At 41.2% G+C, this 21,740-nt stretch overlaps 1 protein-coding gene and 1 long non-coding RNA gene across 2 annotated transcripts in view; one reads left to right on the top strand and one right to left on the bottom strand.

Annotated features, from left to right (window-relative positions):
* Nucleotides 1-21,740, bottom strand: part of PDE8A (phosphodiesterase 8A) — a 155,832-nt gene that overhangs the window by 95,707 nt on the left and 38,385 nt on the right. The window lies entirely within an intron of this gene.
* Nucleotides 8,974-19,867, top strand: LOC136384659 (uncharacterized). Its single transcript, XR_010747633.1, has 3 exons — nucleotides 8,974-9,045; nucleotides 9,727-9,972; nucleotides 19,781-19,867. It is a non-coding gene; the product is annotated as an uncharacterized lncRNA (long non-coding RNA).

Below are 21,740 nucleotides of genomic sequence, written 5' to 3'. Positions count from 1 at the left end.
AGATGGTGTTCCTGCTGGCCTCAATGCTTTTGCCTCTTGTGCTGGTCTGAGTCTGTGGTTTGACCTTCTGATAACCAGGCTGGTAGATGCCATTTTCTGACCTCCAATTCCCAATTTTATTTATTGATATGACAAACACTGGCCTTAGTTCTACCAATTATTTTTGTTACCTTTTGTGGAGACTGTTTTCCTTTGTGTGTATAGCTTGATATTTCATATGGTTTATATTTTTATCTAGTAGTTAATTTTATTAATATGTTAACCTTTCTTTCTTTAGACAGTATCTATTTAATCCCCTGAGAAATGATGAAATTAAGATATATTCTTCTCCTGTGCCATCCCCCCTCTATCCTAGTTTAGTCTGTTATATTATCTCTTCCCGCTTAGCTTTGTACCCTTAAATAAACCTACAACTAAGTTTATCTGTTAGCTTTAAATACCGTTTGAACACTAGCTACTGAAGATGAAGAGAATTCTTATTTTATCTCCCATCTCCTTTTCCCTCCTCCTCTCAAATTTGGTTAGATAATTTCACACTGTCAGGTCATATAACTTTTCTGTTCTGTTCTATTGCATCATCTTCACATTTGTGTTAACCTGCAAATAGATTCAATGCTTATAACCGGTTCTTTGGCTGTAGGTTTTGTCCTGGCGGACTGAAGTCTGTCTTTGACTAGATTCCATAAACAGGGTTTATGAAATGTTCTTTTCTCAATTTCTTTTTTTATTCAGTGAGAGGAGGTGAGGCAGAGACAGACTCCCGCATTTGCCCCAACTGGGATCTACCTGGCAAGCCCACTAGGGGGTGATGCTCTGCCCATCTGGGGCATCACTCCATTGCTCAGCAACCAAGCTCTTCTTAGCACCTGAGGCAGAAGCCATGGAGCCATCCTCAGCATCCGGGACCAACCTGCTCCAATTGAGCCATGGCTGCAGGAAAAGAGAGATAGAGAGAGAGAAGTAAGTGGGGGAGGGGTGGAGAAGCAGATGAGTGCTTCTCCTGTGTGATCTGATCAGAAATCGAACCCAGGTCATCCACATGCTGAGCTAATGCTCTACCACTGAGCCAACCGGCCAGGGCCTTTTTTTCAATTTCCTACAAAAAATTTTCACTGACTATAACATCCTTGGGTCAAACTTACTCTTCTAAAGAATTTTGTCAGTGTCCTATGGTGTTGACTGACAATATGAAGCAGACAAAATTTGTTCTTTCATAAATAAGTTTATCTTTTAGTTTTTCTTTCAAAAACAACTCTTTACATTTGAAATCCAATATTTTTACTGGGATATATTGCAAAGTTGTATGTTAATTTTTTCTGAGTGCAGTGGGTCCTTTCAAACTGTAGAATTCAATCTGTTTCCTTTCTGGAAACGTTTCTTGATTTGTACCTTTACATTTTTTTGTTTTCTCTATTATTTGTTTCCTTCTTTAGAAAATTTTCATACTTTTTGTTTCTATCTAGCATTCACTCTCAAATCCTTTTACACTATGTCTAGTTCATTTTGCTCACTTACATCATCCCTGTTTCCTATACATGTCTTGTTTCATTCTGAACTTCACCTTCGTTTCCTCAATGGCTTTCATTTATTCCCAAACTCAAGTTTCTTTTCCTACTGGCTTGCCATCAGTTCTGATGGCCAGTACTTCTGATTTATACTCTAGTTATCAGTACAAATCAGAGAACTATTTCATTTTAATTTGTGAAATATCTGTCATGATTTTCATTTGCTCTGTGCCAGTATTTTTCTAGTGAGTGCTAGTCATTACAGTTTGGCTTCACATTTCTTCATTTCTTCTTATAGTTATGTTTGAGCAGATCCTGAATTGATTCCTCACTTCTGAAGGCAGTTTCTCCTGGGCCAGGCATCTGAAGAGGATTCACATGGAAGAAGAGACGTGCCTTGTTCAGGAGACCAGGAGCGCTCCTCCTTTTTCTAGCAGGTCTGTATGTGCACACAGGGAGGGGAAGGTATTCTTCAGCTTCCCTCTCCCCAACCTAGAGAGAGAGGTGGCTGTGGGGCTGGTCACAACATGGAGCCTCTCTCCTTCCTGCCACCACAGACCAGCTGCTCGCAGACATATCACTTGTGTGCGTCCTCATTCAACCAGCTTCCTCTGCATCCTAGAATCAAAAGATCCTGTGACGCTTTTGCCACTAGCTCATGTACTATCACTATTAAAAACAAAACTTTTTTTATTTTGAACCCCAGGGTGTACCTCTCACCTTGGAAAATGTGATTTGTTAGCTGTTTTTTTCTTTTCCCAAGATCTGCAGCCATGATTTCTGTCCACTTCCTCTCATACTCCTAGTTCAATCTTTCAAAAACCCTTTCCACTTATTTTCTTGTGTGGGCTTTCAGACATCTAATTTCTTCAAATATAAAGTTACATTTCTGTCTCTTTTTTCCTAGGTGCTTGGGATCATGTTTCTTGGCAGACAAAGAAAGGTTGACTTTACCATATTCAAAGCTGAAGTTCCACTTTTTTCCTCCAAAAAGAAAACAGCTTTATAAATTTCTTTGAAGATACAGTAATACACGGTTACTCCAAAGTCCAGACAGGACAGAAAGGGAGCAGAAGGAAAAAGTAAAATGTAGCCCTGGCCGACTGGCTCTATGGTAGAGTGTCAGCCCAGTGTGTGGATGTCCGGGTTTGATTCCTGGTCAGGGCACACAGGAGAAGCGCCGATCTGCTTCTCCACGCCTCCCTCTTTCGCTTCTCTCTCTCCCCCATCCCCTCCTGCAGCTATGGCTCAACTGGAACAAGTTGGCCCCAGGCACTGAGAATGTCTCCATGGCCTCTGCCTCAGGTGCTAAGAAGAGCTTGGTTGCTAAGCAATAGAGCAAAGCCCCAGATGGGCAGAGCATCACCCCCTAGTGGGCTTACCATGTGGATCCTAGTTGGGGCACATGCGGGAGTCTGTCTCTGCCTCCCCTCCTCTAACTAAATAAAAAAACAAACAACAAGAAAACGTAAAATGCTGTTACCTGAAATCTCGTTAACCTAAAGTAATCCATTTAACATATGATACATATCCTGATGCTTATAAATCAGCCTATTTCCATGCTTTTTTTCAAGTTAATACTGAGTATTTTCTTGGAAATACAGATCTAAATTATAATTTTAATAGCTATAAGATATTCACAAAAACTTCCTTTAGAGCAGGGGTAGTCAACCCTTTTATACATACCGCCCACTTTTGTATCTCTGTTAGTAGTAAAATTTTCTAACCACCCACTGGTTCCACAGTAATGGTGATGTATAAAGTAGGGAAGTAACTTTATTTTATAAAATTTATAAAGCAGAGTTACAGCAAGTTAAAGCATAATAATAATAATTACTTACCAAGTACTTCATTAGGATTTTTGCTAAGTTTGGCAGAATAAATCTTTATAAAACAACTTACTATAGTTAATCTATCTTTTTATTTATACTTTGGTTGCTCTGCTACCGCCCACCATGAAAGCTGGAACGCCCACTAATGGGTGGTAGGGACCAGGTTGACTACCATTGCTTTAGAGTATCATGAGAAACCAAAATGTTTACATTTTAAAGCAATCCCATAAACCAGAAGCCATGCCCTTTAAAATATCAAATTTTCCACATTTTAGTTCTCTTGTAAATCAGAGAAAATGAGGGTTTATTCCACCAACTTTTAAAATTAAAACAAGTAGACCTAGGTCGTTTAAAGCTGGGTAACTAAGGCTTCCTTTTAAAAGTTACTGTTTCCATGACCTTTGTAACTTGTATAACAAAATACACTGTTTTTTCTTGGTTTTTCATTTACAAGACAAGAAACTCCAAACAACCAAATTATCCAAATCTCATGCCAAGGACAGATGGTGTCTGCTGGTTACTAGATAGGAGGATGGTCCAGAGAACTACGGACTGCTCCTTTTACAGCCCGAGGTGAGCTTGTACTATGGTGTCAAACAAGGGAATGTATGCCATCGTCCGCAGTCTGTGAGTTTTCATTAACCTTCTACTCTAATCCACTTCCTTAATTAACAAACTTAGAGCTATGCAAACACTGAACCTCAAAGCTAGTTGTAGCTGTGAAGCGAAGGGAAAAACATTCTGTTCCTTTTCTCAGTAAACCATAGAGACAACAATTTTTTCAACGAAACATCCCCCACACAAATGAGCAAAACTCCAGGTGACAGAGAGTGGCATGCACCAAGGTACAATGACTTTAAGTGAATGTTATCCGTAAAAATATTCCAACAAGTATGTGAGGGTAAGTAGCCTGGAAGTCAGAATATGCCCCTGGCAAACAGGGTAACTGTGGATTCAGCAATAAGCAGTCAGGCACAGGAAGAACTGGAGCTGGAGAAGGCCAGGAAGGAGGCTTCACTGATTTATGAACAGTAATCGAGCCACCGCCACCAGCAGTATGTAACACGTAGGTATTAACTGTGTACCCAGGAATATCTGATTTAATCCTCACATCAACCACATAAAGTAGAAACTGTTATTATTCTAACTATATATCTGAAAATAGAAACTCTGCAAGGTTAATCTACTTGCCAGTCACACAGCTAATAAAATGGGGTGTGGAACTTGGACCCAAGGCTGTGTGACTCTCAAGGCCCATACTCGTCACTGTACTTCTGCCTCATATGCAAACAGTAATGGGAGCGCAGAGGGTCAGTGGTTCTGACTGAGGAAGGCAGAAAAGGCAGGCAGGACTTAGAAAAAAGAGGTGGAGAAAGGTCCATGTAAGCAAAAGGGCACAGGAGAGGAGAGCAGAAGCCGAGTTTTTGATAGTCATAAAGATGATGCCAACTACCCCCCCCCCTCCACTGTCTGGCAAAGTGGTGTTACAGAAACTGGAAGACAAGGATGTGAGAGACAGAGACAGAAGCCTACTGCCAGGTCTGCCTCCCATCATTGTGTGGCCTGAGGTTAGTCACTTACCACCCTGGGCCTCAGTGTAGGTGCCAAATAAGAAATGTAATGGAACAAAAAGAAGAAAATTATAGGCCAATATCCCTGAGAAACATAAGTGCAAAAATCCTCAACAAAATATTAGCAAACTGAATTCCATAGTACATTTAAAAAAGCATGCACCATAACCAAGTGAGAATCATTCCTGGAATACAAGTTTGGTTCAATATCCACAAATCAATTAATGTGATATACCACATAATAAAATGAAGGATAAAAATCATGTGATGTCAATAGATTTAGAAAAAGCATTTGAAAAAATTCAGTATCCATTTATGATTAAATTTTTAAAAATCCTCTCAGCAAAGTGGGAAATACAGGGAGCATACCTGAACATAATAAAGACCATCTATGACCAACCCACAGCCGAACATCATATTCAACAGTGACAAGCTGAAAGTGTTTTCCTTAAGATCAGTAACAAGATGAAGATGTCCACTTTTACCGCCTTTGTTCAACATAGTTTTGGAAGTCCTAGCCTCAGCAAGCAGAAAACAAAAAGAAATAAAGGCATCCAAATTGGAAATGAAGAAGTAAAACTGTCATTATGTGCAGATGACATATACTATATATAAAGAACTCTAAAGATTCCACCAAAAAACTGTTATAACTATTATACATGAATTCAGTAAAATAGCAGGATACAAAATATTCAGAAATTGGTGGCCCTGGCTGGTGGTTCAGTGGATAGAGCATCGGTTCAGCATAAGGACATTCCAGGTTCAACTTCTGGTCAGGGCACAAAGGAAAAGCGACCATCTGCTTCTCCATCACTCCCTCATCCCTTCCTCTTCTGCTCCCACAACCAGTGGCTCAAATGGTACAAGCAGGGCCCCAGGCACTGAAGTGCATCAGCCTCAGGTGCTAAAAATAGCTCAGTACTTGAGCATCAGCTCCAAATGGGGTTGCTAGGTGGATGCAAGTCAGGGCGCATGCAGAAGTCTGTCTCACTTTCTCCACTCCTCAAGAAAAGAAAGAGAGAAAGAGAGGGAAAGGAAGAAAGAAAGGGAGGGAGGGAGGGAGGGAGGGAGGAAGGAAGAAAAAGAAATTGGTTGTATTTTTCATATACCAATAATAAATTATCAGAAAGAGAAACTTAAAAAATAATTCTACTTACAATTTCATCAACAATAATAAAATATCTAGGAATAAATTTAACCATTGAGGTAAAGGACCTATACTTGGAAAGCTATAAGACAGGGAAGAAAGAAACTGAAGATACAAATAAATGGAAGCATATATTCTGCACATGAGTAGAAGAATGAATATTGTTAAAATAGTCATACTACCCAAAGCAATCTACAGAGTCAATGCAATCCCTATCAAAATACCAATGGCATTTTTCACAAACCTAGAATAAATAATCCTAAAATTTATATGGGACTACAAAAGACCCTGGATAACCACAGAAGTCTTGAAAAAGAAAACAAAGTTTGAGGTATTACACTGCCTGATATAAAACTATATTACAAGGCTATATAGCAATCAAAACAGCATGGTACTGGCAAAAAACAGACACGCAGATCAATGAAACAGAACAGAAAGCCCCAAAATAAACCCATGCCAATATGATCACTTATCTATAACAAAGGAGGCAAGAATATAAATGGGGTGAAGACAGTCTCTTTGATAACTGCTATTCAGAAAACTGAACAGATATGTGACTACATGAAACTAGACCACTTTCTTATACCACATACAAGAATAAATTAAAAATCAATTAAAGACTTTAATGTAAGACCTGAAGCCTTAAGACTCCTAAAAGAAAACAGGCAGTAAACTCTTTGACATCCTTCTTAGTAATATTTTTTTGTATCTGTCTCCTTGGACAAGGGTAGCAAAAGAAAAAATAAACAAATGGGACTACATCAAACTAAGAAGTTTTTGCGCAGCAAAGGAAAGGACAACAAAATGAAAAGACAACACACTAAATGGAAGCAGATATTTGCCAGTGATACAGCTGATAAAGTGTTAATATCCAAAATACATAAATCCACACAACTTAACACCAAAAAAACAAAACAAAACAAAAAATAGTTTAAAAAATGGGCAGAGGGCCTGACCAGTGATGGTGCAGTGCATAGAGCATCGACTAGGAATGCTGAGGTCCCCGGTTCGAAACCCCGAGATCACTGGCTTGAGTGTGGGATCATCAACACGACCCCACTGATGCTGGTGTAAGTTCAAGATTGCTGGGTTGAGCAAGGGGCCACTGGCTTGGCTTGAGGCCCACAGTCAAGGCACATATGAGAAGTAATCAATGAACAACTAAAATGCCACAACTATGAGTTGATGCTGCTCATCTCTCCCTCTTCCTATCTTTCTAAAAAAAAGGGGGGGGGGTCAGAGGAACTCAATAAACATTTCTCTGAAGAGGACATACAGTTGGCCAACAGACATGAAAAAATATTCAATGTCACTAATCATCAAGGAAATGCAAATTAAAACCACAATATAGCATCTCAAACTGGTTAGAATGGCTATCATCAATAAATCAACAAACAGTAAGTGTTAGTAAGGATGTGGAGAAAAGGGAACCCTCGTGCACTATTGGTGGGATTGTAAATTGGTATAGCCACTACAAAAACCAGTACAGAAGTTCCTCAAAAAATTAAAAACAGAACTACCATATGACCTAGCAATTCTACTTCTGAGTATTTATCTAAAGAAATCCAAAACACTAAGATGCCTGACCTGTGGTGGTGCAGCAGATAGAGTGTTGACCTGGGACACTAAGTTCCCAGGTCCAAAACCCCAACATCGCCAGCTTGAGCGTGGACTCAACCGGCTGGAGGACCGAGTCACTGGCCTGAGTGTGTGATCATCGAAGAGATACCATGGTCACTGGCTTGAGCGTAAAGGTTGCTGGCCTGAGCCAAGGTTACTGACTTGAGTAAGGGGTCACTGGCTCAGCTGGAATCCCTGGTCAAGGCACGTATGAGAAGCAATCAATTAACAACTAAAGTGCTACAAGTATTAAGTTGATGTTTCTCATTTCTCTCCCTTCTTGTCTCTATATCTCTCTCAAAAAAAAAAAAAAATCAGAAGAAATCCAAAACACTAATTCAAAAAAATATATGCACCCGTGTTCACTGAAACATTATTCAAAATAGACAAGATATGAAAGTAATGTAAGTGTCCATCTATGGATGAATGGATAAGGAAGATATAGTACATATGTATATAATGAAATATTGCTCAGCCATAAGAAAATGATATCTTACCATTTGCGACATCATGGATGGACCAAAAGGGTATTATGCTAAAGTGAAATAATTCATACAGGGAAAGACAAGTATCGTATAGTTTCATTGATATGATGTGGAATCTAAAAAACTGATGGTTGCCAGATGGAAGAGGGGTTGGGGGTAGGGTAGAAAAGGTGAAGGGATTAAGAAGTACTAATTGGTAGGTATAAAAAACAGTCAAGGAAAAAGACAAAAAAAAAAAAAAAAAACAGTCAAGGGGATATAAAGTACAGCATAGGAAATATAGTCAATAATATTGCAATAACTATGTATGGTGTTGCTTGGGTTCTAGACTTATTGCAATGATCACTTTGTAGGTTATATAAATGTCTAATCGCTATGTTGTACAGCTGAAACTGAAACTAATATAATATTGTATGTCAACTGCAATTGAAAAGTAAAAAGTAAAATATTTTTTAAAAGAAATGTAATGGGCTCTCAGGTTCTGGTCTATAGAACATAATATACTATCTTTTTATTATATATAAATTTCCTACTGTGAGGAGGACATAACGTAGCTGTTCAATCAGCAGGTTTGGATGTGAAATTGTCATTCATTCATTCATTTCAACAAATATTTACAAAGCACTTTTTATGCACTAAAACCTATAATGAGTACTGAAGTCATAGAAATAAAAATACAGATTCTATCTTCTGGAAGCTAAATATTGAGGGCTAGAAAATATTAACAAATAATTACAACACTTTGTGAATGTTTAACAACAAATGCTGTACAGAGTGTGACTGAGCAGTAACTGATTAACTCAGCCAGAGTGGGAATCACCGATGTTCTCAGAAGAGTGATGCCTGCTGAGGTGACTCTGGAAGGAAATGGAGGGCTCTGGCAGGGTAAGAGAAAAGAGCATTCTAGAAAGAGAAAATATTATTGCAAAGGCAGGTATGAAACCACACAGAAAAGCGGATGGATAACTGTGGTTGAGATGAAAGATTCTAGGGAGAGGCTGCGGAGAGGGCAGGGTCAAGTGACAGAGAACCCAACACCCTGCCAGGTCTCGGGAACTAACAGTGGTGCAGTCAGATAACCAGGTACAAATACCAGGTTACAACAATAAAACGGGACAATCAGCAGCAACTAGAGGGCCTGAGCTACTCCTCCATTCCCTGCTGGCTTCTTCATGGCCAGCACTGCAGTGAGTGAGTGATTCAGTCTAAGGTAGCAGGGAAGCAGTGGGCTGGGGACCAGAAAGACAGCGTCTGGAAGATCGTGCCCAAGTGGGGTGGATTCAACAGAGGCCACGGAGGCCAGAGCACCCATGTCACAGGTTCAAGGAACTGACGACATTCCACAGGCAGGAGACAAAACTCTGCAACAGTCATAATGGTATTTTTAAACATCTCTAGGACTTCACATGGGCAAAGAGAGTTGAAATGGTGTGCAGGCTCCAATGAGTAGAACTAGAACAGGCCAGTGGAAGAAACAGATGTCTGTTTCAAAGTAAGGGAGAACTATCTGTGACAGCCTCTGTAGGTGGCATTCTCAGTAACAGCCCCCTTTTCCCTTGATGGCAGCTGAAGCAGAGCTCGTACACAGAAACCCTGGCCAGTGGCGAAATCTGTGTGTGGGGGGATGTCTTATGGGAAACTGCTTCCTCCCTGCTCAAAGAGTGGCCCTTCCTGCCTGAGGCCACACTGTGTGAGTACATGACACTTGAGATAGAGCCACGACTTAGTATCAGAAGGCAGACAAGTTACCTCAGAGCTGCAGAATGAACCAGCCTAGAACATCTCCTCTAGATGTCTTGTTATGTGAAAAAGGTAAGTTGCTTTTTAGCTGTGAATGCTGTGAGTTGCCGCTGAGCCCTGACCAACGTGTTCTAGTGTTCAGAGATGAGCACAGAAAGGTCCTGACCGGGGCTTGGCAGGAATACTGTAAAGTGGGGTCAGTCCTTATGTTCCTACCTAAGGTTTTATAGACTGTTTTACTACTGTGCCTGCGCATAATTGTACTCAGCACCACAGAAACACATTCAAGTCAGGGAAAAAAGGACTAAGTGGAAGTAAAATCCTGTGTGTTTGGTTATAAGATGACGACAAAGTGCAATGGGATATTCTAAGTACAGAAAGGAGCCTTTGGTTTAAAAAATAAAAAGTAAAACAATTGTCTCTGCAAATTTGTGAATGAAGCTCCAAAGTTCAAAGTTTAATAAAGAAAGGGAGAAAAGGACTCATGAGGACAGAACCTATTTGCAGAAGTCTGAAGCAAATATAGGTATGGGGGAAGGGAAAGGCAGAAATATAAGAAAAAATTTAAGTTTCTAACAAGAGTCACACTAATTTATTTTTTAAAATAACTTAATAAAAAGTTATTCATTAAAAAAAAAGTTCTGGCTTGAAGGATCCCACTACCTATGATTAAAATAAGAAAACTAACTAAATACGGCCATTATTATTAACAAAGATTTTCAAGGCTGCGCTGCCTAAATGAAACCCCAGAATTCTGTCCCCTCCAGAGGGCTTTTGTGTGGTCTCCAGCTTCACAAACATTTTATTCTCTACGTCTCTCCTGGGAAACTACTTCCTGTTCCCATTGATCCTTTTCAGCAGACTCCAGTTTAACTCAGTATGTCCTGTGACCGAAACATGGGCAATGAAACACGCTGCGCACAAGAGAAGAGTTAAAGTAAGACAGAGCTTAATGCTCTCCGGAACATGACAGCTGACTGGAAAGGACAGAACAGGGGCCACATCCCCTTGCTGGCAGGTAAGGGAGGGGCCAGGCAGGAGGTGAGATTTGAGGTGAGCCTTGAAGGGCAGGCAGAATTTGAGAGGCAAAGAAGACAGAGGAGGTATAACCCAAATGAATCCCACAATCAAGCAAGCAATGAGGGTTTTCCCTATCAAACTGTCAAATACTCGGAACAGATTAACACTTTCAGTAGGAATGTAATTTGGCGCATTTGTAAAGAATAATTTAGTGGTATATACACCAAGTTTTTTAAATACTCATGCTCTTGGATTTAGCAGTTCAACATACATCTCCTAAAGAAAAACCATATTCTGTACCCTGTGCATACATTGCATTCTCAGAAAAAGGCTTAGGAAAAGTTTAATAATAATTATGGTGTGAGAAGAAAGGTTTACTTATAAAATTATTTGGATAGTCCCTACCACATTGTTTATAATAGGCAAATGCTGTCCCCAAGTAATTAAATACTATCTCTACACAATGTAATACTATGACATGTTTACAATAATAAAAGTACATTAACTGACATGGAATGTGTTCACATAAGCTTTAAGAGCAGGTTTCAGAACAATGTCCTGCAAGAGACCTTCATGTGCTTTTTAGATGTATATATATCCACAGAAAATATAACAACAAAAGAATCAACAATTTTCTCTAACTGGTAAAACAACAGACAATTTTTATTTTGTTTGCTTATCTGTATTTTCAAGTTTTCTAGAGGGAACATATATCATTTCACATTAAAAAAGAAAGGCATGGGGCCCTGGTCTGTTGGCTCAAGTGGTAGAGTGTCGGCCTAGCATGTATCCACATGGGCAATGAAACACCTAGCATGAATCCCAGGTTTGATTCCCAGTCAGGGCAAACAGGATAAGTGACCATCTACTTCTCCACCCTCCCCCTCTCCCTTTTCTCCCTCTCTTTTCCGGTTCGGCAGCCAAGGCTCCATTGGAGCCAGTTGGCTTGGGCGCGAAGGATGGCACCATGGCCTCCACCTCAGGCACTAAAATGACTCCGGTTACAATGGAGCAACAGCCCCAGATGGGCAGACCATCGCCACCTAGTGGGCTTGCTTGCCAGATGGATCCCAGTAGGGGCACATGCAAGAGTCTGTCTCTCTGCCTCCCCACTTCTCACTTAAGAAAAATACAAATAATAAATAAATAAATAAAGACATGGGCCCTGGCCAGGTAGCTCAGCACTGTCTTGATATGCCAAGGTTGCAGGTTCAATCCCTGGTCAGGGCACATACAAGAATCAACCAATGAATACATAAATAAGGCAAATAACAAATTGATGTTTCTCTCTCTCTTCATTTCTTTCTTCCTAAAATCAATAAAAATAATTTTAAAATGAAACAAATACATGAATTATGCAAATTTTCTAAGATACATGAGTAAAAATTTACATTTAGTAAAAATTCCACAAAAATTATTGTGCAAATGTTGGAGAGGCTGTGGAGAAAAAGGAACCCTCATACACTGTTGGTGGGAATGTAAAGTAGTACAACCATTATGGAAGAAAGTATGGTGGTTCCTCAAAAAACTGAAAATAGAACTACCTTATGACCCAGCAATCCCTCTCCTGGGTATATACCTCAAAAACTCAGAAACATTGATATGTAAAGACACATGCAGCCCCATGTTTATTGTAGCATTGTTCACAGTGGCCAAAACATGGAAACAACCAAAAAGCCCGTCAATAGATGACTGGATAAAGAAGATGTGGCACATATACACTATGGAATACTACTCAGCCATAAGAAATGATGACATCGGATCATTTACAGCAAAATGGTGGGATCTTGATAACATTATACGAAGTGAAATAAGTAAATCAGAAAAAAACAGGAACTGCATTATTCCATACGTAGGTGGGACATAAAAGTGAGACTAAGAGACATTGATAAGAGTGTGGTGGTTATGGGGGGGGGGGGAGGGAAAGGGAAAGGGGAGGGGGAAGGGCACAAAGAAAACTAGATAGAAGGTGACAGAGGACAATCTGACTTTGGGTGATGGGTATGCAACATAATTGAACGACAAGATAACCTGGATATGTTATCTTTGAATATATGTATCCTGATTTATTGATGTCACTCCATTAAAAAAATAAAATTATTTAAAAAAATTGTGCAATGCAACATTTTGCAAGTTGACAGTGAATACCATTGCCTAGTCATCTCTGCAAATTTCCTTGAAAGGACAGAAATACCTACAGAGAAAGGCAGACTGTTTTAGCAGAGCTCCATTTTAATACTTCATTCTGGTTCCACATGGATGGTGGAGCACCCCTCCTAAGACATTACCTTCCTCAGAGAGGGGGCTGTCTCTTTAGTATGGGTTGGTCTCCAGCCTCCTGATCCTCAAATACATTCATCTGCAAAGAGAAGTATGCCTTCTTCTTCCTTTCATATCTGCTTAGGAAGTAGACTGTCAAATATTAGATTAAAATTTTAGGGAAATCTGGCTGTCAGTCCAGACCACAGCTCATTCTAAAGTGCAGTGACTCTCCAATGGGGCCCTCAGGTCCTCCCAGTGGGTAAAAACAACAGACCCAAAAACGAAAGACCTGCCTGACCTGTGGGTGCGCAGTGGATAAATCATGACCTGGAGATGCTGAGGTCGCCAGTTCGAAACCCTCAGCTTGCCCGGTCAAGGCACATACAACAAGCAACCAATGAACAACTAAAGTGAAGCAACTATGAGTTGATGGTTCTCAATGTTCCCCTCCACTCTCTGTAAAATCAATAAGAAAAAGAGAGACCTTTCCTTGTCCTTACAAACAAATGACAATTCTTTAGGTTCTCATTTCTACAGTGACTAAGAATCACATCATAGTAACCTATTTATTGAGACACTGACCTACAAAATTTGGGGTGTTCGTGAATCAAATTCCATGTTACTACATGTTAGGTAATACCTAACTGTTACCACAGTTAGGTAGTATTTTTTTTTAACAAAGCTTATAGTGCACAGCAAGAAAAACATGTTAGTTACATCATGAACCAGGAATATATACAAACACACATAACTGAAACACAAGTTTCATAATATTTACTTTTACTATATTCAAGGCACTATTTTAAAGTCCATCTCATTTAAAAGTCATCTAGAGAAAGAAGTCCCTCTTCTGAGGGGCGGGATCTGGGTCCCCTCCCCTTGAATATGGGAAGGCACGTATCTGGTTCAACTAACAGAGAACCTGCTCTCCAGATACTTCCTTTAGGGGCCTTCTTTCTTGGAACCCCAGTAGCACACTGAGATGTCCAGACCACACAAAGAGGAGCTCTGGTCAACAATCCCAAATAATCTACCTGCCTTCAAGGCACCCAGCCCATGGACCAGACATGTGAGTAAAGAAGCCTTCACACAATTCTAACTCATAGCCACTCAGGTCACTCCCTGCCATCCCAGGGCCCTGGCATCAAGTCACAGAGACAAGCCACTCCTTACCATGCCCTATCCAAATTCCTGGTCCAGAATTCATGAGCATAATAAAATGATTGGTGTTTAGTGCCACTAAGTGTGGGATGGTTTGTTACACAGCAGTAACTGGGACAATTAGTGCTGGACATAACCTGCAAAACTGATGTCACAATCCATTAGTGGGCAGTTTGACAAACACTGGTTTAGGGGACACTGATTCAATACTTGAAGCCTGACATTCAACCACACAAACTTAAAAGGTCCCCTGAGTCTGTGCATACTCAAGACGAAATTTTTGTAACTGTGAATGGACAGGATGGGATGGGACAGGACAAGACGGGATGGGACAGGTTGGGACGGGGTGGGAGAAGTGGAATAAGGCAAACAATAAGGTGTTTGGCCCATATAAGTGGGCCAGCATCAAAAAGGCTTGAGACTCACTGGGGCCAAGTTCTGAAGTGCAAAGGTGGATCATGTTGTCCTGGTCTTAGTCTCAGGGTATTCCCAGCTTCCTAAGGAGGGTTCAGTGTTCCTACATAACTATTTGCCAAAAAAGATATTAAGACTGCCATGCCCCACACAAATTGTTTTGGTCTAAAGGCTGCCTATTAACTTCTATCCACCTTCAATGCTGGCAGCCCTGTCAACAGTTTCAAACTTTCCTGTTAATGTATAACTCTCATCTAAATATAAAAATCAGATAAATATTTTAAGGATTATTAGATTCTTTTTTTAAAAAATGGGAGAGGAAGTAAGAAGCATTTCTGGTGGATGGAGAGTGCCCAGCAGGCCTGGGGCCAGAGACCTTAACATTAATTGGTCAGTCGGGCTTTTGGTTTCCTCCTTTAAAAGTCACTGGTTAAATGGCTAATTTACTGGCCCTGAGGAAAAAACAGGAAATTCATGTCTGGATAGGATTACCCGGAAGGATAGCTTCAAACAGGAGCACTGTGGGAAGACCGCACAGGCAGGGAAGATCTTGAAGCTAATGCTCCTCATGAGAGTAAGTCATCTACGGACCTGGCCTGGCAAGACTGTCCCCGAAAGGAAAGGTCCACATCAGAGAGAAGCGGGAGTGGGGGCTGGAGGAACTCTCCAATCAGATCCAGGACTTACAGTGGCCTTAGGACATGGAAAGCATATTTCTATTACTTCTCAGTGACCATGAAAGCAAGGACACACACCTCTAAGCTTGAGACAGTGAAAGACCAACCAGAAGGAACCGGAAACCATTACAAAGGCCTGAACTAACTTAATGTAGTTGCAGCATACCTTCCCCTGACCTATCAAGGGAAATGTTCTACTCTTACAGCAGATAAATCTGGTTTTTTTTTTCTGTTTTTAACCTGACGGTGCTATTGTTCGATGCATTCTTTAATATACAGTGCATGCAGGCCATTTGTTTCTGTGAAACTGTGTCTGGGGCAATTGGTAAGCTAAAGTCACTGTTCAGGAGGGACTGGTCTCCCCAGTAGCAGCAGCAGTCCCCTTAACACATTTAAGCAACAAGCACCAGCATGAGACATACCAGCAGAGAAACTAGATAAGACCGAGTTTTGCTGGGTATGCAGATACCCAGTAATAGTCAACAGGAGATGATGCATGACAAACAGGCTGGGAAATTTGGCGTCACTGGGGAAGACAGAATATAAACCATTTTCTTTTTACCTCTTCTATTATGTGTAAAGAAAAGCAAAAGGGACGTTAACGAGACAGAAACTAAAGCCTCAGGAGGGTGACCAGATGGACTGTGGCTGGCACACATAAAACTTAGTTGGTCCTTAAAAAACAACTCTGTTTAACTGCATGGAACTTGGCTGAGGTCAAACTAAAAAAGGGCCTTGTGTCTTCAGAAAAAGATTCAAGATGAACGGACAAAGAAAAGTCACCTATTAGGAGTCAGTTTCATACAGTTCAACCAAATATGTGTCGGACACTGTGCCAGGGACGCAAAGACGCAGTCCCCACATCTACCGAGGAAGTCCTGGTCTAGGAAGAAAACAAGCAGTAAGGACATGAAGTGCTACCTGTTAAGCTGGAGGTGAGCACAGACCAGAGGATTCAAGAGAGTCTTAAAATAGTGAGCTCAGACCTCACTCGTGAAGGGAAAGCAGGGGTTGGCCAGAGAAGGGGGCTATAGGAAGAAACAATACAAGAAAGGACCCAGGAACACCTCTGTGCACATACTACTCTCCACGAGCTTAAAGGCGTCTTTGGAGGCTGTGGAGAGTAGTCCCAGCACAGCTCCAGCCCCAGCTGTCCCCGGTGCCCTGGCAGACAAAATGCCACCTTCCCTTAAGGTTGTCCATGCACTCTGCTACCATGCTTCATTCCTGCTCAGCTCTCCCTCCTTCCCTGAATACTGAACATTGGAACACAGTCATCCCCTGTCCACCAATGTCCAGCCATCAACCTGGTGGTGTCAATATCCATGTAAATGATCCATCGGCACTTTCAACAACTTCCTTTACAACCCTGCGATCCTCACCTCCACCCTACTCCACTCCAGCCCTTCATCAGCCATGACTGCCCACACTGGAAACGCTCAACTCCAACATCCTACTCTATCCCACCAGCTCTCAGGAACTCTTATGCCTCCTCTTACAATTCTCTCACACCCAATCTGTGCACTCTTCTACTTTCTTCTCAATTTACTACTTTTCCCACCCTGTACTGGCCACGTGGTCCATTACTCAAACCATCTCTCCAGACAAAGTTCTCCCCTCTCATCCCACCTTCATCTTTCCCACCTGCCCTCCCTTGGCTTTCCCATACAGTATGTGGTACAATGAATGCAACTGTTCACTGCCTCATCTACACCCGGGCTCCAGGACGCTGCTGGAGAGAATCACAGCCTTGCACACCGAGGTCACCAAAAACTCATGGTCTCCACGCCCAGCCAGAAATCTTTCAATGAGCCCTCATTCCTTGTGTCCTTCTCTATTCAGCGATGTGCTCAGGGTCTGACTCTTGGGACTGACCTCCCACTCTCAGGATTATGACCTTACTATTTCATAATGAAAAAAGGAAGCAATCAGGCAATTAACTCCTTAAAATATGTACCTACTCCTGACCTACAAACACAACAGTGTTCATTCTCATGCTCACTTCCTTCCCTCCAGTCTTCCTAAAAGAAATGTCCTTCCTCTTGCCCAGAGCTAATCCTACCACCTAGGCCCACCTCTTCAAGGATCCCAATAGTCCTCTCTGCCCTACTCATGAAGATCTCTTCTGATTCTTTCCCTTTAGCATGTAAACAGGCTCGTATATCTCCCACTTAACAAAATCTTCCTTTGACCTATTAGATATAAATCCATGACCTTTCTGGAAAAGGCAGCCTCAGCTGGCTTACTCTAGTTGATATATGATCTGTGTCACAGACATCTCACAGAACCACTTTTAACACCCAAGCACTGCTGCCTAGACTGTGGATTAGTGCTGGAGCTAAAAGGGCAGCAGACAGGCAGAGGCAGTGTGTTACTCAAACCATGCACCGGGGACAGAACTGGACTGAACCAGGTTCTGTAGAGAAATGCAAAGCACCCATGTATCTGGACCAATGTTGAGATCTGCTTTTTTCCATAAAGTTGCTGCATTGTCAACTAAAAAGATACAAGACAGATCTCAAACGGCTGAATAACAAACTGTCAAAATATGCTACCCAGGATTTAAAACTTGCCAACATGGTAATAATTGTTTCAGGCAAAAATCATCAATGAATGGTAAAACTAGTTGGAGAAAGTTTAGTGACAAAAAGAGGTGAACTCAAAGAATCTTCCCACAAAATATAAATCTCAAGGGGAAAAACAGCAAGGGAACCCAGCATACACCATCTTAATCAAGGAACCCCAGAAAACAGCACCAGTGACGCAACAAAGGGACATGCTGAGCCCTCTGAAGGGCTGCACTGAGGAGGACACACACCACTTCTGTGGTTCTTGCCAAAAGGGCATAACCTGACTCATCATAGAAAACAGCCGATAAACTAAAATACTGAAAACTCGACAAGATAACTGGCCTGTACTCTTCAAAAATGACTAAATCCTAAAGACAAATACCAAGGCACTGCCGGTTCTTGCCAAAAGGGCATAACCTGACTCATCATAGAAAACAGCCGATAAACTAAAATACTGAAAACTCGACAAGATAACTGGCCTGTACTCTTCAAAAATGACTAAATCCTAAAGACAAATACCAAGGCACTGCCTCACACTGAAGCTAACTGACAACATGGGGGATCTCAGAGTGGATCCAAGATTAGAAAATAATTCTTTCTTTTGTTATAAAGGAAATTAGTGGGACATATGGTAAAATTTGAGTAAGGTCTACGGATTAGACAACAGTCCTGTAACAATATTAATTTCATGACTCTGATAACTGTATTGATTATAGAAAATATCAGTTTTTAGGAAATACAATTGAAGTATTATTTAAGGGTAAAAGGGCATTGGGTCTGCAACTTACTTTCAAATGGTTTAGAAAATAATGACAAGGGGCCTGAACAGGCAGTGGCACAGGGGATAAAGCGTCAGACTGGGACATGGAGGACTCAGGCTCGAAACCCCAAGGTCACCGGCTTGAGCATGGGCTTACCAGCTTAAGCCTGAAGGTCGCTGGCTTGAACAAGGGGGTCACTCACTCTGCTGAAGCCTCTCCTCACTCCGGTCAAGGCACATATGAGAAAGCAATCAATGAACTAAGAAGCCACAACAAAGAACTGATGCTTTTCATCTCTCTCCCTTCCTGTCTGCCTGTCCCTATCTGTCCCTCTGTCTTTCTCTGTGTCTCTGTCAAAAATAATAATAATGACATGGGTACAGATAGAGAGCAAATGATAAAAGCATGCAGTAAAACATTAAGATTTGGGCAATCTGTATAAAGAGTATGCAGAAATTCTTTTTTTTTTTTTTTTTTTTGTATTTTTCTGAAGCTGGAAACGGGGAGAGACAGTCAGACAGACTCCCGCATGCGCCCGACCAGGATCCACCCGGCACGCCCACCAGGGGGCGATGCTCTGCCCCTCCGGGGCGTCGCTCTATTGCGACCAGAGCCACTCTAGCGCCTGGGGCAGAGGCCAAGGAGCCATCCCCAGCGCCTGGGCCATCTTTGCTCCAATGGAGCCTCGGCTGTGGGAGGGGAAGAGAGAGACAGAGAGAAAGGAGGGGAGGGGGTGGAGAAGCAAATGGGCGCTTCTCCTATGTGCCCTGGCCGGGAATCGAACCCGGGTCCCCCGCACGCCAGGCCAACGCTCTACTGCTGAGCCAACCGGCCAGGGCAGAAATTCTTTATATTATATGTTTTCAACTTTTCTGTAAGTCTGAGATTATTTCAAAATTTAAAAATAGTTTTGCTTTTTTTTTTAAGCCCAGAATTGTGGGAAGCATAAAGAGAAATTGTCCAAAACCAAAACTGTGGTAGAGGACTTGAAAATGCCTCTTTCCTTCTTTGGCAGATTGGATATGGCCAAAACAAACAGAAACAGGATTTGGAAGATTAATAAGCTTGATTTAACTGATATACTCAGAACTGTGTACCTGAGAGAAAATGTGTTATCTGCAAATGCCCATAGACATTTAAATAAAGGAGCAATTTAAACAAAGATACATATTTAAATAAAGCCTCCTCCCTGGACTCATTTCTGACTTTAAGAGTAGCTCCATTTGTGTTCGGATCACTGCAGCACCTTGAGAGTGCTGAGAGAAAGTGGGTAAGAAGAGAATCCTAGCCCCAGGGACTCCAAAAACACTATCCCCACCCAAGCCCTCCAAAGACCCAAGAACCTGTTTAAGTGAGAGGAAGGGAGAAAGAGAGACAGACTCCCGCATGCACCCTGACTAGAATCCACCTGGCAACCCCTGTCTGAGATCAATGCTAAATCAACCAAGCTATCCTTAGTGCCTGGGGCCGATGCTCGAACCAACTGAGCCACTGGCTGCGAGAAGGGAAGAGGGAGAGAAGGGGGAGAGGGAAGCGGGGAGAGAAGCAGATGGTCACTTCTCCTGTGTGCCGTGACCAGGGATTGTACCCAGGACATCCATACACTGGAACAATGCTCTATCCACTGAGCCAACTAGCCAGGGTCCCAAGAACCTTTTCAAAATCTTTATTATGAACATTTTAAAACATGCACAAAAATAAAAGTATAAAGAATTTCAACATGCCCATTACCCAGATTCAATAATATTTATTACATAATTACTACATTCATTCCTTTTCTTGCTTATAGTGGTCCAAAGCAGTGTCTTTCAACTGCCAGTCCGTGGACCGGTGCCAGTCCACCAGAAATTTCACACTGGTCGGGAAAAAGTTAGCCACCCTGATGTTGTATGAAGGCAGTTGAAAAACACTACTAGCAAATCTGATATTTTTCACCCCTAATTACTTCTGGGTGTATGTAGAGACTTTTCTTCCCAACTACAATTCCATTATTGCGACTAACAAGATTTTAAAATTATCCCTTCATATCACCCATCTCCTGTACAAATCTCCTGACACAAGAGCTCTTACTTCCCAAGCTCCTCACACCAACGCCTTCACCTCAGCATGGTAGACCCACAGTGACCTTGCTCCCTCTCTGGACAAGGAAGCAGAGCCTTGACTACCTCACCCAGGTAACTGTGCTGTTATGAGACTCTAAAAAGGTAACTTTATACATGAAGCAAAAACATGAAAATCTGTTTTTAAAATGGAGAGAAATATTCATTGTGGGGTCAAAGTATAATTATCCTTAATGTAAAGGTTACTTATATCCCAAAATAAAAATGATCAAAGAACATAAACAATTGGCAAAGAAAATATACATGACAAAAAATTCAGTCTTACTTGTAATCAAATAAATACACATTCAAACAATGGCTTGATAAATGTCATCTAAATTAGCAAAGATTTTTTTTTAATCAATGGTGGCAAAAATATGTCTTTGTAAGTGGGTATAAACTTCCTGAAGAACAATTTGTCAATATTTCAAAATTCTTAATCTATTTCCAGAAACTGCCCTAAATAAATCATTTAAAATATACACAAAATTACAGGAGGATTTCATAGAAATAGTAGTTATTTGTAAATATAAAAAAGAAAAAGATTTGGGATGGGGGTGGAGGAATGTAAATCATCTAAATGTCCAACAGTATGAGGCCAGGAAATGAAACCATGGCAGGTCCCTAAAATGGAAATCCCAGAGATTGACGCCTTCCAGCAAGGCCTCTAAACCAACTGTTACTGGCCCACAATGAAATAAAGAATGTAAACTAAACACAAGTGTTTGTTTGTTTGTTTGTTTGTTTGTTTGTTTGTTTTGAGAGAAAGGCAGGAGAGACAGGAACATTAAGCTGCTCCTGTACGTGCCCTGACCGCAGAATCAAACCAGCAACTCACATGCTCCAGGACGATGTTCCTCTCAAAAAATTTTTACC

This window comes from Saccopteryx leptura, chromosome 13, assembly GCF_036850995.1.
Source record: "Saccopteryx leptura isolate mSacLep1 chromosome 13, mSacLep1_pri_phased_curated, whole genome shotgun sequence".
NCBI classification, from domain to species: Eukaryota; Metazoa; Chordata; class Mammalia; order Chiroptera; family Emballonuridae; genus Saccopteryx; species Saccopteryx leptura.
This window is presented reverse-complemented; position numbering and strand designations above follow the sequence as displayed.